Raw genomic sequence first — 12,547 nt, 5'->3', positions numbered from 1 at the left:
GGAAATTGTTGGGTGGAGGGTGTGGGGACAGTATGTTACTGTAAGTTGAAGCCGGGATAATTACGGGAACGGAGAATGTGTTGTGAGGATAACTTCTATCTGCACAGTTCAGAAAATCTGGTAGTGAAGGGGAGGATTCAGATGGCTCGGGTAGCGAAGCAGCAATTGAAATCTATCATGTTATGCTCAGCTGCATGTTATGCTCGGCTGCATGTTATGCAACAGGGTTATCTACTTTGCTCTTGGCCACAGTTTGGTGGTGGCAGTTCATCCTGGTGGACAGCTGGTTGGTAGTCATACCAGCTTCATAACTTGTCCGATTTCAATGGCTGCTTCACTACCCGAGCTGGCTGCTTCACTACCCAAGCCACCTGGATCCTTCCTTCCACCACCAGCTTTTCAAAACTGCGCAGATGGGAGTTATTCTGACAATATAATCTCCGCTCCCATAATTATCCTGGCTTCAAATTTACTGAAACATACGAGGGACACTCCAAAAGAAATGCACACTATTTTTGTAAAAATACAGTTTTCATTCTACATGTGTGAAAGTTTTACAGTGTGTAGATACATCCTTCCCACTTGTTTTCAAACTTAGTTCAACCTGCTCCCGTGAGTGGCACCGTCACTGCATGTCTTCAAGATGGCTGCTACACTTGACGTTCGTCAGAAGCAACGTGCTGTCATAGAATTCCTGTGCTGTGAAAACGAGACAGTGGGAAACATCCACAAGAGTTTGAAAAAGGTGTGTGGAGATGTTGCTGTCGATTGCAGTACAGTTGGTCAGTGGGCAAGCAGGTCACGTGATGAAAGCAGGCATGGCAATATTGAGGATTGTCCTCGCAGCAGCAGGCCTCGTACTGCACACACTCCAGACAATGTGCAGAAAGTTAACGAATTGGTGACTTCTGACGGACACATCACAGTGAACGAATTGTCACACTATGTTGGGATAGGGGAAGGAAGTGTTTGTAGAATACTGAAAGTGTTGGCGTTGAAAAAGGTTTGTGCCAGGTGGGTTCCCAGGATGCTGACAGTGGCTCACAAAGAAACAAGAAAAACTGTACGCAGCGAACTTTTGGAACAGTACTCGTACAAGAATGGTGGAGATGAATTTCTTGAAAGAATTGTGACAGGTGATAAAACATGGCTCCATCATTTTACATCAGAGATGAAGAGGCAATCAATGGAGTGGCATCATGCAAATTCACCCAAGAAAAAAAAAATTCAAAACCACACCTTCTGCAGGAAAAGTTATGGCTACGGTGTTTCTTGATTCCGAAGGACTGTTGCTTGTGGACATCATGCCAAGTGGAACCACCATAAATTCTGATGCATATGTGACGACACTGAAGAAACTTCAAGCTCGACTAAGTCGTGTTCGACCACATCGGCAAAAGCAGGATGTTTTGCTGTTGCATGACAAGCAGGGCCACATGTCAGTCAAAAACCCATGGAAGCAACCGCAAAACTCGGATGGACAACACAAACACCCGCCTTACAGTCCTGACCTGGCTCCATGTGACTATCATCTCTTTGGGAAACTGAAGGACTCTCTTCGTGGAACAAGGTTTGAAGATGACGACTCCCTTGTGCACGCTGCCAAACAGTGGCTCCAACAGGTTGGTCCAGAATTTTACCATGCAGGTATACAGGTGCTGGTTCCAAGATGGCGTGAGGCAGTTGAGAGGGATGGAAATTATGTGGAGAAATGAAAATATTGTTCCTAAAGGATGTATCTACACACTGTAAAACTTTCGAACATGTAGAATAAAAGATGGATTAAAAAAAAAAAAAAAAAAAAAAAAAAAAAAAAAAAAAAAATAGTGTGCATTTATTTTGGAGTGACCCTCGTACTATCCCCACACCCTCAACCCAACAGTTTCCACCCCCCCCCCCCCCCCCCCCCCCCCGTAATATAATCTCCTTCCCATTCTCAGCTCCCAGCCTCTTCGTTTACTGCACTCTGCCAACACACCCGCCCATCTTTGCCTGCTTCTCCGTCCCCACGCAACTCCCTGTCCCACAAACTCCTGACACTGGGCCTGTTGGCATTCCAGACAGCTCTCCTCTGCCCCCCCCCTTCCAACCCATACACTACTATCCCTTCCCCTTCCCCATCACCCTCCAGATTGTTGCAGTCATCCAACGTAACAGTTGCATTTTGGCCTGAGCTGCCAGAGTTGGTAGCCATGAGTGTGTGAGATGTGCTTGCTTTTGTATACAAATGGTGTGTGTTCCTCTGTTTCTCTTTTGCTGATGAAGGCTGTGGTCGAAAGCTTTGTGCAGGTGTCCTGTAACAGTGGCTCTCTGCAACTTAAAGAGTATTCTTTATGGTAAATAGCAATCTGTCTTTTTCTACATTGCTGATATTCCTACATGGAGTTTTCACTGTTTTATTTATTCACAGTCACATAGCACAATTATGGCTTTAAATTTATTAATTTTAAGCAAATTTATTTCCACAGAATACTTCAGAAGAACTGACATATCATCAGTTCCTGGAATCGGGTTTTCTTATTCGTTTATTGTAGAAACGTTACAGGAATAATTTTCGATAGTGTATAAAAACTCTGTGAAATAGTCATTATGAAAAACTACATTGTAACTAGGATGGGGATCCTTCTCACTGCTTCCAAAGTGATATTCTGCCGCCCGGAAAACCTACACAATATCTTCATCCATCCCTACATAACCCTTGCTCCCAACGCTTTGCCTCATGGCTCTTATCCATGTACTAGACCAATGTGGAAGACCTGTCCCACACATCTTACCACCACCACCACCACCACCACCACCCCCCATCAAAGGCAGGGTTGTGATACCAGTCATGGGATCTAGAAGCTAAGCTGCAACCACTGTGCTCAATTCTATGTGGGCATGACCACCAACATGCTGTCTGCATGAATGGCCACCAACAAACGGTGGCCAAGAAACAACTGGACCAACCTGTTGTGAGCTAGCCACCCAACATGCAGTCCTTCATTTCAATAACTGCTTCACAACCTGTGCTATCTGGATCCTTCCCATGGACACTAGCTTTTCTGAACTGCACAGGTGGGAATGCTCCCTGCAATATATCCTACATTCCCGTAACCCTACTGGCCTAAACATTCATTAGTCATTGTCCTTATCCATCTAGCCCCTTCTCTGTTCCCACTCCAGCACTACACAGTCTTCTATTCCACCAACACACCCAGTCTTTATACTTCTCTCCTTTCCTGCTACCCCACCTCTCTCCCCTGCCCTCCATCTAACCTCATGGCTGCACCTAGCTGCACTACTCTCTACCTCATCACTGAATGCTCCCGGCAGTACTGGACCAGCCCCCATCCCTCCCATGCTATCCCTCCCTCTCCCCATTGCAGCCTCCTTACACGCAATGAGCTGCCTCTCCCATAATGCACTGATGCTCACAGTCTCGCTCTGGCTGCCAGGGACTGTGGTCATGTGCTTGTGTGTGTGTGTGTGTGTGTGTGTGTGTGTGTGTGTCAAAGCTTTGATGGCCGAAAACTAACTTTCCAACCGTCTTTTTGATGTGCCTTTCTGCAACTCGCATCTACACTATATGACGAGTACCAACTATCCTTTTCATTGAATTATTGTATTTGGTAACACAAACAGTTGGACCAGTCAGTGCAAGAGCTCCAGTCATTGCATGTTGGTAGAAACTGTCTGCCATCTGACATCTGCAAGGTAGGAAAGCCAACCACTATCGGCAGAGCTCCAATCGTAGCATGTTGACGGAAACTATCCCCCGCCAGGCAGTTGCAGGGTAGGCACGCCAACTACTATTGCCAGTAGTGGTTGGCATTCTGACCCTACAGCTACCCAGTGGCGGACAGTTTCTGCCACCATGCGATGATTGGAGCTCTTGCACTGACTGGCCCAACCGCATGTGTTACCAAATACAATTATTTCTTACACCTGAAGGTGGAATTTTAAAATCCTGAAACAGGTCATGGTTTGAATACGTATTAGTACAACTGAAGTGGATCTCTCTAAATCAGTTATCATGCCTCTCATTTGTAGATGTCCTATGTACCAAATCTTGTGCAAGATACTCACTGGTTACTTTATGGAGATAAACAACTTTCACCACAAAAAATTCTATCTATAGCTGTTACTTGCAGTACCATCACAAATCCATCATGCTTATCAGATCAACATCTAATGGACACAATGTCATTGCAGTCCAAATGATGAAGCTTATTGTTGACTCACTGCTACTACTCACTACAATATATCTTCAACCATTCCTTAACCACAAGTGTTTTCCTTGAGGCCTGGAAGCAGGGGCTAGTTAAGCCATTACCAAAAAAGGACATTGGCACAACACACACTGATTACCAACCTATTTGCATTCTTTGTGCCCTGTCCATCATCTTAGACTATATAGACCACGGCCTGCTAACACACTAACTACAGACAACCTACTAGATGAATACTAATCAGGTTTCTGTACACATCAGAGCACAACATCTGTCTTAACAATACTAATAGATGACCTGAGGCTTGCCATGGATGCACAAGAGGTGATCATCAGATGCTTCTTAGACTTCAACAAAGCCTTTGGCACTGCTCACTTTGACATTTTACTTGCCACACTTAGCAGCCTAAATTTCTTGTCAAGTGCAGTGCAGTGGTTTCACTCAGACCTGACACTTCGCCAGCAATACATCATGTCTAGCACCACTATGTCTCAATGGAGGCAGGCAGTATCAGGCATCCCCCAGGGTTTGGTATTTGGTCCTATGATCTTTCCACTGTACATCATGATGTGTCATCAATTTTATCATACTGTAAATACCACATGTAAGCTGATACCAGCAGCTGTAACTAAGTATGAAACCGATAAACCTGAAGATACTTATCAACAATCTCAATACAAACCTGTTTGCACTATCAAAATGGACACAGGATATAGGGTTGAAGTTCAACCCTTCCAAAAATGAAGCAGTACTGGTTGGTTATTCTTGCCCCATTAGCCCCAAATATCTAGAATCCTTACCATCTTTAACCCTGAATGGGGCAAATATCAACTTCTCTCTCTCAGTAAGGAGTCGAGGAGTAATAATGGATGAAAATCTGAATTGGAGTGAGCAGATAACAGCAATGTGAAAGAAGGCTTCAGCATCTCTTCATGCCCTACAAAAATATAACAAAGCTCTTCCCTCCTGATTTGGAAAAGAAGGTTGTACAAACACTTATACTTCCAGTTATTACAGATTACAGCGATGTTATTTTGCAAGGCATTTCTCAGGAACATTCACGGTGCCTGGATATGGTTAGGAATGCCTGTGTTCATTACATCTGTGATGTTAGACTCTACGATCGTATTTCACCATTATATGCACAGTTATCCAAGCTGCATGCAGAAAAGGGATGAGATTTCAGTTCTCAGTCTTCTCTACTGTCATCTCTCTCCTCTGAGCACTCTTGTCAGACTGAACTGAACACACATGTCTGAACAACATGACAAACACCTGTTCCCATGAGAGTAAAATCCTTTCTGTCCCACACCACTGTTCAGCTACTTCCTTGAAGTCAGTCTCAGTAGCAGTAACCAGACTCTGGAATACCCTCCTGCATTATATTAGAGAAATGGATAACATCTCCAGCTTCATAAAACAATTAATGACATATGTACTAAAGCAACAATAATGATTACTATCATTACTGTATGCACTTGTTGCACCTGTACACCCTTCTTCGCAACCATATCTTCCACATTTTCCAGTACAGGGTGCAGCCAACTGCAGGTGGTGGCTCATGTCGGTACCAATGACTTGAGTCACTTTGGATCGGAGCAGATTCTGTCTGGTTTCGGGTGGATAGCGGAAATGATAAAGATTGCCAGTCTTGTTTCCGAGATTAAGGCGGAGCTCACCATCTGCAGCATCGTCGACAGAACCGACTGTGGTCCTTTGGTGCAGAGCAGATTGGAGGGTCTGAATCAGAGTCTCAGGCGGTTCTGTGACTGTGTAGGCTGCAGATTCCTTGACTTGTGCCATCAGGTGGTGGGTTTCTGGGTTCCGCTTAATAGGTTAGGAGTCCATTGCACACAAGAGGTGGCTACACGGGTAGTGGGGGCTGTGTGGAAGGGACTGGGCGATTTTTTAGGTTAGAGGGTCTCAGAGAACCACAGAAGGGGCGTCCGTCAGAAAGTGGGCAGGTGAAACACAGTAAGATAGTTGTACAAATGATTGGTAATGTAGTTGTAAATTGTCTTAGCTGTGTTGGGAAAGAACCAGAGCTCCAACCCCTAATAGAAAGCCCTGAAGCTCAAATAGTTGTAGGTACAGAGAGCTGGCTAAAGCCAGAAATAAGTTCAGCCAAAAATTTTTCAAACGATCTAACAGTGTTCAGAAAGGATAGATTAAATACAGTTGGTGGTGGAGTATTTATTGATGTCAGAGGTAGTCTGCCTTGTAGTGAAACTGAAGTAGATAGTTCGTATGAAATAGTGTGGGTAGAGGTTATACCTGACAATCGGACTAAACTGTTAATTGGATCATTTTACTGACCCCCAACTCAGAAGATATAGTTGCTGAACAGTTCAAAGAAAACTTTAGTCTCATTTCAAATAAGTACCCCGCTCATACTATTACAGTCGGTGGTGACTTTAATCTACCCTCATTACGCTGGAAAAATTACACGTTTAAAGCCGGCAGCAGGCATAAAACTTAATCCGAAATTGTACTGAATGCTTTCTCTGAAAATTATTTTGAACAATTAGTTCATGAGCCCACTCAAGGTGTAAATGGTTGCGAAAGCATACTTGACCTTTTAGCACAACAAATAATCCTGGAGAAACAGTGAGTATTGTGACGAATACAGGGATTAGCGACAACAAGGCAGTTGCTGCTGACTACCAAAACACCTACAACCATCAAAGAGAAACGCAAAGTATATTTATTTAAAAAAGTTGATAAAAATGCTCTTAACGCCTTTTTTGAGGCAGTCTTCACTCCTTCCGATCTGATCATTTAAGTGTAGAAAAGTTGTGGTATGTTTTCAAAGAGAGAATATCGACAGAAATTGAGAGAGATCTATACCACATTAATAAGTGATGGTACCGATCCCCCATGGTACACAAAACAGGTCAGACCGTTGTTACAGAAGCAACAAAAGAAGCATGCCAAATTTAAAAGAACGGAAAATCCCAAGATTGGCACAGTTTTACATAAGTTCGAAATACGGCGCGTACTTCAATGCGAGATGCTTTTAATAATTTCCACAACGAAATTCTGTCTCGAAATCTGGCAGAAAAACCAAAGAGATTCTGGTTGTACATAAAGCACACCAGTGGCCAGACGCAAGCAATACCTCCACTGCGCGTGAAACAATGGTGAAGTCACTGATGACAGTGCCACTAAAGCAGAGTTATTGAACACGGTTTTCTGAAACTCCTTCACCAAAGATGACGAAGTAAATATTTCTGAATTCCAATCAAGAACAACTGCCAAGATGAGAAACGTAGAAGTAGATATCCTCGATGTAACAAAGCAGCTTAAATCACTTTTTAAAGGCAAGGCCTCCGGTCCAGATTGTATACCAGTCAGGTTCCTCTCAGAATATGCTGATAAAATAGCTCCATATTTAGCAATTATATACAACCACTCGCTCACAGAAAGATCCTCACCTAAAGACTGGAAAATTGCTCAAGTCACACCAATACACAAAAAGGTAAGTAGGAGTAATCCGCTGAATTACAGGCCTATATCACTAATGTCGATTAGCAGTAGGGTTTTGGAACATATACTGTATTCGAACATTATGAAATACCTTGAAGAAAACGATTTATTGATACATAGTCAGCACGGTTTCAGAACATATCATTCTTGTGAAACAGAACTAGCTCTTTATACTCATGAAGTAATAAGTGCTATCGAAAGGGGATGTCAGATTGATTCCATATTTTTAGATTTCCAGAAGGCTTTCGACACTGTTCCTCACAAGCGTCTTCTAACCAAACTGCGTGCCTACGGAGTATCGCCTCAGTTGTGCAACTGGATTCGTGATTTCCTGAGTAAAACAGAAGTAATATTCGGCATTCCCCAAGGAAGTGTTATAGGCCCTCTATTGTTCCTGATCTATATTAACGACACAGGAGATAATCTGAGTAGCTGTCTTAGACTGTTTGCAGATGATGCTGTCATTTACCATCTTGTAAAGTCATCAGAAGATCAAAACGATTTGCAAAATGATTTAGGTAAGACATCTGTATGGTGCAAAAAGTGGCAATTGACCCTGAATAAGGAAAAGTGTGAAGTTATTCACATGAGTACTAAAAGAAATCAGCTAAATTTTGATTACGCAATAAGTCACAAATCTAAAGGCTGTAAATTCAACAAAATACTTGTGGATTACAATTACAAATAACCTAAATTGGAGCAATCACATAGATAATACTGTGGGTAGAGCAAACCAAAGGCTGCGATTCATTGGCAGAACACTTAGAAGGTGCAATACGTCTACTAAAGAGACAGCTTACACCACACTTGTCTGCCCTATTCTGGAGTATTGTTGTGCGGTGTGGGATCCGCATCAGGTGGGACTGACGGATGACATCGAAAAAGTACAAAGAAGGGCAGCTCATTTTGTATTATCGCGAAATGGGAGACACATTGTCACAGACATGATACGCGAATTGGAGTGGCAATCATTAAAACAAAGGCATTTTTCGTTGCGTGGGATCTTCTCATGAAATTTGTATCACCAGTTTTCTCCTCTGATTGCGAAAACATTCTGTTGGTACTCACCTACATAGGGAGCAGTGATCATCACGATGAAATAAGAGAAATCAGGGCTTGCACAGAAAAATTTAAGTGCTCGTTTTTCCTGCGTGCCGTTCGAGAGTAGAACAGTAGACAGACAGCTTGAAGGTGGTTCACTGAACCCTCTGCCAGGCACTTTATTATGAATAGCAGAGTAATCACTTAAATGTAGATGTATTCTTGGATGTGCAGGCCCCTTAAATTTCCTTTCCTCAGAACTTGCTATGCCAGCAGACATCTATGTTGTACGCCTATAAATTATTTTTTTTTGGTATAAGGATGTATGCACGGACAAGGAAAAAATAAGTATGTAAATCCCAGATTTCTCGGTTAAAAATACACTTTCTTCCAGGTGAAAGTACATTTCTTTTCCGTGTTAAGTGGCAATGTACTTTTCCTTGGAGATGTAAAACCTGTCAATCCTTTGAATGGTGAAGGTTTTATACACAAGATAGAACTTCCCTGCAGTTTAGGAAATGAAACCTAGAAAAAAAAAAAGAAACTGGCATATTTTGGAAAGACCTTCAATGCGCGGCAACATTTACACTGCATACTTTCATATTACACAAGTACAAACACGAATTCCAGCAAACACAGCATGGCAGCTTCTGAAAAACTAAAATCTAGACTGTGACGCACTTTTGTTGGCCTATCATAGCTGATATCACAAAATCTCACCAGCCAATGTTAAAAGATATTCAGAGCATAACGTAGTCAGACAATAATAGCAACATCATTGTTAAGTAGTGCGAACACACAAATAGAAAAAGTTAAGCTTTCACAAATAACATACCTTGTCAAAATGATTTTGCTGTCCCCCCCCCCCCCCCCCCCCCCTCCTCTCCCTCCCAAGGGTGTGATTATGCAGAATCCTAACAGCACCATCTTAAATTGCAGTAGCCGAATATTTCTGACAAGCACAATTATAAATGTCGTGGGTTACCTCGCTGAATACATGTTCTGCCGAGCACTTCGAGTTTTCCATAGAAAATCAATTACATGTAAAACTGCACAAGAACTCATTTTGGATCCACCCCCACCCATTATGGCATAATTTGTAGTCTACGAAGGAACTATGGAAAAACTAATCTTGAAGCTTGGTCTTCTTAAGTGTGTGTGATCCTTTTGAAACAAATCAAACACAATGGTGCAGTAAAATTTTAAATAATGGCGTACATTTCTTGTCTTATGGGTCCAAAATTATTCTAAGTGGCCAGTCCTCAAAGTTCTAAGTGCTGAATGAGAGTCAAACGTTCCACGATTTAAGAAATTCATCGCACATTGTCACAAACTTAACATAATTCATCTGGTGTAAAAGGACATTTACTTTGAACATAATGCTTCTCAAACCACAATTACAATATTTTCCTGCGTCCTGTTAGAAATGTACAGTTGTGGCAAGATGCTCATTGAAATGAAGCCCACAAGATAGATGTATCGAAAGCAGTTTCTTGTTTTGAAGTACTGCATAGCCATAGACAAATTTGGCTATTGGCAGGCACTTGTGTGCCTATTGTGTTTTGTTACTGTAGATGGCACATGTTCTTTACAACTTTAGCTTTATTTAGGAGTTTCTCTCTTGTTTGTGGGTTACTGATGCATTATTATTCTGCAGTAGAGAACTAAAGTAAAATTCCTTGCTAGATTATCGGTTCTTATCAGTCAAAATTACAAACATTTAAGTGAAAACTAGAACAGTGAAAAATTTCCAGGATTCTGAAAAAAAAAAAAAAAAAAAAAAAAAAAAAAAAAAAAAAAAAAAAAAAAAAAAAAAAAAGAGGAATACCAAAAAATTCCCAGGTTCTTCCCAGATTTCCCAGGGCTTATACTCCCTGTATATTTGCCACTACCATTATTGATGTCATTTATTATTATTATTATTATTATTAGTGGCAGCAGCAGCAACAGTAGTACAAATACTGCCAATATCAACTTTATTAGTTTATAGTCGGTATTATTTACTCACAATGTCTAATTTTAATACTATTTATGATATTAAAATTGTTATTTCTTAGGAACCTACAATGTAAAAAAGGTATGAGAAGGCCTCATGGTCCAAATCAGACCAGGTTAAAATAAATAAATATAATTGGATATAAATTAATAGAGGGAAACATTCCACGTGGGAAAAATATATCTAAAAACAAAGATGATGTGACTTACCAAACGAAAGCGCTGGCACGTCGATAGACACACAAACATACACACAAAATTCAAGCTTTCGCAACAAACTGTTGCCTCATCAGGAAAGAGGGAAGGAGAGGGAAAGACGAAAGGATGTGGGTTTTAAGGGAGAGGGTAAGGAGTCATTCCAATCCCGGGAGCGGAAAGACTTACCTTAAGGGGAAAAAGGGACGGGTATGTACTCGCACACACAAACATATCCATCCACACATATACAGACACAAGCAGACATATTTAAAGACCAATTAAATATGTCTGCTTGTGTCTGTATATGTGTGGATGGATATGTGTGTGTGTGTGTGTGTGTGTGTGTGTGTGTGTGTGTGTGTGTGTGTGTGTGAGTGAGTGTATACCTGTCCTTTTTTCCCCCTAAGGTAAGTCTTTCCGCTCCCGGGATTGGAATGACTCCTTACCCTCTCTCTTAAAACCCACATCCTTTCGTCTTTCCCTCTCCTTCCCTCTTTCCTGATGAGGCAACAGTTTGTTGCGAAAGCTTGAATTTTGTGTGTATGTTTGTGTTTGTTTGTGTGTCTATCGACGTGCCAGCGCTTTCGTTTGGTAAGTCACAATATAATTGGATAGTTGCACTGGAAACCTTTTTGTCAATCTTCAAGACAGAAACTGTCACAAGCAAGGGTGGCCAGCTGCCCCTTCATCAAACAAATTCACATCATGCCCTACCCTGCAAGAGAGACAAGAGGTACCAACTTAGTATATCCCTTTTTTGGGGGGGAGGGGCAGAATATATAATGCATACCGAGTTGTCGTAAGTGTACAAAACACATTTATCAGGAAATATTCACCACAAAACTGGCGTGAGACTCCCAACTCCACATACTGAATGACAAACAGAGGGAGTGGTTTGAGGTAAACTGCAGCCCTCATGTCACTAGCTGGTGATTAACTTATTAACCAAACTAGGTAAAGCATGGAATGCAGCAAATTCTTGCCCCCTCCCATTTCAGAATTTAAGAGTATCAACTTGTGATAGTACGAGTTTTTCCATCATTTGACATTTTTTGTTATTCATTTGGTACTAGAACTCTACGGTCTACCACCTATATATGACAGATCAGCTGTTCCACTAACACGCCACAAATACACAGTTTTACTGTCAATAACACCACCACATGCAAACACAACCAAAGCATAGACTGTTGTTTAGATGAACAATACTAATTTGAATAACAACAGCTCTGGTTATGCACTATACTCTCTAAAGTACTTAATACAGTAAAATGGAAACTACGAGGAAAGAAATTTTTGGAGTAACAGTGCAAAAAAGTTTTGCACCACCGAGACCTACGAACTCATTTTGCTTTAAATTCAAGTGGAACAAGGAATGGAAGAATAAGCTTCATGTAACTGAAATAAAAAATTTACTACGATATTAAAAAAACACCCAAATTGAAGGCAGTCTGATAGAAAGTGCACGTATGTGAAATTACTGCCGCTGTCAGATAACATCCAATCAAGTGCTGCTTCACCTGGGATACAGAACACGCTCTGATCCTCCTCGGCATTCCATCCCCTCGACAGCCAAGATATCATTCCTCGAGTCTGTCCCATTCTTTGGGTGATCT

The 12,547-nt window shown here is 41.6% G+C and overlaps 1 protein-coding gene across 2 annotated transcripts in view; it reads right to left on the bottom strand.

Moving 5' to 3' along the window:
- Positions 1-12,547, bottom strand: part of LOC124552400 — a 126,442-nt gene that overhangs the window by 33,583 nt on the left and 80,312 nt on the right. The window lies entirely within an intron of this gene.

This window comes from Schistocerca americana, chromosome 10 (genome assembly GCF_021461395.2).
Source record: "Schistocerca americana isolate TAMUIC-IGC-003095 chromosome 10, iqSchAmer2.1, whole genome shotgun sequence".
In the NCBI taxonomy this organism is placed as follows: domain Eukaryota; kingdom Metazoa; phylum Arthropoda; class Insecta; order Orthoptera; family Acrididae; genus Schistocerca; species Schistocerca americana.
This window is presented reverse-complemented; position numbering and strand designations above follow the sequence as displayed.